The following is a 6,541-nucleotide window of genomic DNA, read 5'->3' on the forward strand; positions in this document are numbered from 1 at the left end:
ACAGTACTTATTTGGTATGTTTTACTAAACTAAGACCGGCACAATTAGCAAAACAAGCACTGATAAAATATGGCAAATATTACCAGTAAAAGTTTGGTAAAGACTACAGTACAAATCTGTTAGATATTACCAATAAAAAATTAGGAAAAAATACGAAACACATGATAGATAACACTTAATTACATTTGATAAAATCTGCGATACACTATTGGTAGATAATACAATATTATCTCTGATAAAAAGCACGTTACATATCCTGATAGATTTTACTAAGCTAACTTTGATGAGAACTGCATTACACATTTGGTAGATATATCAAACAACCTTAGTAGTAACTGAAATATAAATCTGGTAATTATTACCAAACTAACGCTGATAAAATAAACCGAACGTGATTAGTAAATATTGCTAAACTTTGTTTGTTAGAGTTTACCAAACAAAATAGATTATACTTACAAGTTAAGTTCAGTTTTTTCTATCAAATTGATTTAATACATTCTACCATATAATAAGTTCTATCTACCAAATTTTTGTCGTAGATTTTACCAAATAATTTTGCATTTTCTACTAACAAACTTCGGTAATTTTGTAAAACGTGCAAAAGATATTTGGTAAAAAGAGACAAGTATGTTTGGTGAAATATAAAATATCTGTTTGGTAGATTGCAACAAACTAATAATATACATTGTTACTAAAGTACATTGGTTAGATTTCTACTAAAGTTCTTTGGTAAGAAACTTTACTAAAGTACTTTGGTGAGAAACGTTACAAATGTACTTTGGTAAAAAAAATACTAAAGTACTTTGGTTAGAAATGTTACTAAAGTACTTTGGTAAGAAATTATACTAAAGTACTTTGGTGAGAAATATTACTTAATTACTTTAGTAAAAATGTAACTGAGTACTACAAAAGATTGGTGTAATCTACCAAATAAATTTGGTATAACACCAACTTATTTAGTTTGGTAAAATCAACCAAAATTCGTGATAGGACCGAAATCAACCGATAACTTTGGTAACATTTACGCGGAATCTGGTAAATCCAACCTAACATTTTTTTCAGTGTGCGAGTGAATGCGTGAGGGTTAAAGGCATGTTTTGGAGTCTTATTGTAAGCTTATTTAACGTATTTTTTATTGCAAAAAAACTCGAGTTTGAGAATAGAGTATAAAATTAAGCACTGAATTTGTTAAAAATTAACTTTGAAAACATAACTTGACTATAGAGATTGAGATAATAGACTGAACTTGTCTGAGCACAGAAAGGTCATTAGTTTTATTTCGTGTTTTGAACTGAGTTTACTTTTTTTTAACTTTTGTGGTATTTTTCGCTATATTTAAACGAGGGACTAAACGAGAAATTATGAAAAAAAAGAATTCTATGAATAAACAAACAAAGACACACAATTTACTTTTAAAAGTGTTTATAATTTTTCTCAGTTTACAAATGGCAAATAAATTATCGATGCCTACATTGCGCTAACTTTTTTTTTTCAAAAACGACGAACAACCCTAGCGGTCCGATCGTGCGTGCGAAGTCGAGAGGGCGACGTCACACGCAGCCCTTAGCTATTCTTACAATATTTTATTTTTATAGAAACTGGATGATACTGGCAGGCTACAAAATAACAAGCCCACAATTTTTAATTTTAGAAACAACTAGCTGTTACCGCGACTCCGTCCTCGTATAAGTATGAAAAGTAGTTTACGTCCTATTCTCAGACCTACCGAATATACCTACACAAAAAATGACATAAAAATCGGTCAAGCCGTTTCGGAGGAGTTTGGTCACAAACACTGTGACACGAGAATTTTATATACGAGAGATAAATACTGCGAGGCTACAAAATAAAAAGTTGGTTTTGTGGATGATACTGTTGGCATTGAGTACTAATTTTGGAAGGTTACTTACATAGACAGACAAACATAAAAGTTTAAGATTTTTAGACTTTTTTTATTCCTTCATATCAAATTTCAAGTTTCTAGGAAAATGGAACTACCATAATTTGTACCGAAACACACTTATTTTAATAACTGTATTTTTTGATTGTGTTCATTTAGAAGTTTGATTTTTTAATGCTCCAAGGGTAAGCAGTCCTGAGTATTTTATATTAATTTTAGCTTGATACCTACCTCCACGCATTCCTGAGAAAAAGTTCTTGATAGGCGTACGGACGGACAGACAGACAACAAAATGCTTCTTTTTTTGCCAACCTTAAAAACCGAAATTGTCATACCTATATTTATTTTAATATATTTTCCTCAATGGACAGTCGAACCTTCAAGTTGTATTCAATATTCATCCCATAACTCCTCAAAAGGATCTAAACAAGAATCCATCTCATCACCTTAAAGAAATGTCATAGTACCTAATTCCACAGCTTCATACCATGAGATTTCCCGGTGGATTGGTGGTGTTGGACAGAGACGAGAGATACGGTTTGCCGCCGGTGCGAGCGAGAGGGTGGACAGTCACGGGTGCGATTCTGATGATTGGTGTACGTGCGGTGTCGACCGCCTTGAGACGTGACTTTTGAGCGAGTATTGTATGTAGTTTGATTGAATTTGATACTTGGTTAGGCTTTGTTGAGATGTATACAACTCTTACAATATACGAGCAGGCATCATGAATAATTATTATAACAGTAGATGATTAATGATCGTTGAGCTCAGCAGTACCAATATTGGGTGTCATGTGGGTGGTGTTAGTATTAACAATATAAGCTATGCTGATGATATAGTGCTGCTGAGCCCTTCGATTGGTGCTCCTGTCTATTTGTGAATCCTATGAGGGGGTCCATGGGTCCATATAATGCGAATAAGAGCTCTCAATACGAATATAGGTACCTTCGATTCACTATAATCTACAGTTTAATTTAGCAATGTTGAGCCACAAATTTACTCAAAATTATACAAAAAATAGTGCGGCTGAAACTTTGACCAATTTTACTCGAATCACAAATTGATTTTTTTTGGCAGAAACTGGCGAAAACTCAAACACAAACTTAACATCGGACCGGTCACTTGAATACCAGCAGCACGCTGCAGCGCGCAGGGCGTGCTAATCAAATTTAAAGTTGTCAATCAATATTTTCTCCCTAAAGTATCAAAACACATGATTCCCCAATATCGAGGCGTTCGAGTGTCTAGCATACCGTTGGGCCGTCCATTCATTGTTCTTCGCTTAATGACGATTTTAACGCTCGCTTGTGGATGGAAAGATTTAGGAAATCCGAATTGACACGAGTGGTTTGGCAGCGTGTGAAAGTCAAAGTCAAGTCAAAGTCAAAATATCTTTATTCAATTTAGGCTATAACAAGCACTTATGAATGTCAAAAAAAAATCTACCACCGGTTCGGAAAAACCTCTGCTGAGAAGAATCCGGCAAGAAACTCAACGAGGTATATATATATTTTTTTTTAAAACAGGTTTAAAATATTATGAAATGATATGTATACATCACAAGTATTTAACACAACTTTATTTTAACACAGTAGGAGTCAAAGAAGTCAAAGTCTATGGAGACAATTGGGTAAACAGGATTTCTATTAAATAGTTAATTGATTCAGGTGTTCGCACGTCTGTGCGTACTAAATAAATGCGAAAGTTTGTAAGTCTGTTGGTTTGTTTATTTGTTTGTTACCTCTACACGTCTAACCTGCTGAATCGATTAAGATGAAATTCAGTATACTATTTGCAGGTGGTAGGACCTTGTGCAAGGTCCGCCCGGATTGCTACCACCATCTTGCTCGCTAATCCTGCCGTGAAACAGCAGTGCTTGCACTGTTGTGTTTCGGCGTGGAGAGTAAGACAGCCGGTGAAATTACTGGCACTTGAGGTATCCCATCTTAGGCCTCTAGGTTGGCAACGCATCTGCAATCCCCCTGGTGTTGCAGGTGTCTATGGGCGGTGGTGATCTCTTATCATCAGGAGACCCACTTGCTCGTTTGCCATCCAGTTGAATAAAAAAAAAAAAATACAAATTCCGTAAGAACCGGGTAAGCGAGTTCAACCTCGCCCTTGGCCGGTTTTCACAAACTTAGTCTTCACTCAGTTGCAGAGTTGATTGCAACCGCGTTGATCATTTGTAATCGATAATCGTAATAGGGATTTCTTCAATTGCGTAATCGATCAATATTGCGATGCGCACGCCGGGCATACTAATACAGTGATCACTCTGATCACTGTTATTTGACTAATTAATGACATGGGTGGAATTCTGAGTCATTGTATTGTTATAGTATGGACGTCATAATCACGCGTTTGCGAGTATGATTGATTGATTGATTGATTGATAAGTCTGATTTGAGACACAAGGGCCAATCTCATCATCACCATCAGCCGGAAGACGTCCACTGTTGAACATGCCTCCCCTTAGAACGAAACTCGCCAATGCATCCACCGGTTGTCCGCAACTCTCGTGATGTCGTTAGTCCATCTATACTTAATTTTTTTTTGCATTAGGAAGAAGGTAAGCTATCTTGACGTCTCTTTTTATTGAAAATCACTTTTGAAAAATAAATGATAGCGAAATATGTAACAATTAGCAAGAACATTATTATTATTTTAGTATTATAAGTAATAGTAACTGTTTTTTAAATGTTTTCAATAAAAGACTCGTCAAGATTATATACCTTATTTCTAACGCTAAATAAAAAGGTAGTATAGCGCGAGGTCTGCCAACGCTTCTACTTTAAGATCTTTCATCTTCAGGGACCTTCAGGGATAAGTCCGCCTTTGTGTTTAGCGTACCCTTTTTGTACAATAAAGAGTATAAATAAACAAACAAACAAATCATTCTCCTTAGGTTTTAAGTCTAATATAGCAACGTACGTGACATAACACATGCAGGTAGATTATAATTGCATTATACTAATCACAAGTCGTTAATGAACCGGTTAATACACTGTTAATTACCAATTCCACTGTTCTAGACAAATATGAATTTATTTATTTTTAAAGAATAGTACATTTTATTCCTAATGACCTAAAGAAAAAGAATTTCTTTGCTCACTCGCGACCTAATCATATCAATCATATCAATCTGGTAGCATGGTGTACGGTTGTTTTGCTCTGAAGATGAGCTCTGGTTGAGTTCGAAACGCGTCAGTGTAGTGTGGTGGTGGCTAAGATGGGTTTGTGCGATTTGTGTGTGTTCTTAGTGTGGAGGTGGAGGAACTACATGAACACGCATATTTTGCATAAGCTTAGCTATCATAAGGTCACGGTGAGCAAAGAAATTATTTTAGTTCATATGTTCATAGATATTACTGCAGTATAAGGCTCTGTTTTCACTAGGTAGGATAGGTCTAGGTAAGCGTTAGTTAATGTGCCAATGGAATAACCAAGCGTGTTTCCATTGGTTCACGAAAAACATATAACTCGCAACACATCCTCGCTCATTTCTGTCGGAAACGCATCCTAAGCCAAGGTTTGCCCTATATACGTACCTAAGTGTATTGACCTGTTCATTAACGATCTGTGATTAGTATAATGCAATTATAGTCTGCTTGCATGTGGTTTGTCACGTACGTCCATCGACATCTATGTATATAGACTGCAGTTTCTTACATCAAAACGGTGCACAATATTAGTTCACAACGCCGATTTGTGAACCTTTCACTAAGTATAGTTTGTTGACGGCCGTGACAGGGGTTGTGTCAAAGTAATATTGGTGATAGACGACCAGATGGCCTAGTGGTTAGAGGGTTACATATTCGAATATCAAAAATTAAAATACCTACGGTTAAAATGTCGATGTTCAAAATATCGAAAATTAAATAATCGATTGCATCACAATATCGAAAGTTGTTATACCTATGGTCAAAATGTCTAAGATTGGAATGTCGATTGATTAAAATATCGAATGAGTAAAAATATCGATAGCCAATATATCTCAGTTGTAAATGTCAACATATTTGAATGTCGAAAATTAAAGTATCGTACATACAAATCTGCTTTATTTCTTGGTCCTTTCTCTTAATAGCATTTATTTTACATAATCTAGTCATTTTTAGCACTCGCCGGACGCTCCCGCGGCACGCTCGCTTCGCTCGCTCGGCTCGTGCGTTGTTGTGGTCAAAGTTCTAACCTAATCGAACCAATTATTTTTGCTAATTCATGTTCAATAGGTTAGGTTAGGTTAGTATTGCGTCAAGGCGCAAAGCGCAAAGCGGAGCTCCGTCGACCCCGTCAGGTGATAGTTCATACATAGGATATTCGATACTCCGTACTTCGATATTTTGGACTTCGATATTTATATCTTTCGATGTCACTTTTGTAGATAAATATATTTTCGATATATTGGACGTAGATTATCTAACCATTCGACAATATAACTTTCTTTATTTTAATTTTCGATATTTTGATACAGTCGATATTTTAATTTTCGATATTTTGAACATCGACATTTTACCCGTAGATATTTTAACTTTCGTTATTCAAATATGTAACCGTTAGAGAACCTGACCACGAAGCTTGAGGTCCCGGTTCGATTCCGTGTCGGGGCAAATATTTGTATGAAAAATACGAATGTTTGGTCTC

At 35.6% G+C, this 6,541-nt stretch overlaps 1 protein-coding gene across 8 annotated transcripts in view; it reads left to right on the forward strand.

Moving 5' to 3' along the window:
• trh (PAS domain-containing protein trachealess) overlaps positions 1–6,541 on the forward strand; it is a 270,673-nt gene that overhangs the window by 136,220 nt on the left and 127,912 nt on the right. The gene's annotated exons all lie outside the window — the stretch shown is intronic.

The sequence above is a fragment of the Choristoneura fumiferana genome, chromosome 20, assembly GCF_025370935.1.
Source record: "Choristoneura fumiferana chromosome 20, NRCan_CFum_1, whole genome shotgun sequence".
NCBI lineage: Eukaryota > Metazoa > Arthropoda > Insecta > Lepidoptera > Tortricidae > Choristoneura > Choristoneura fumiferana.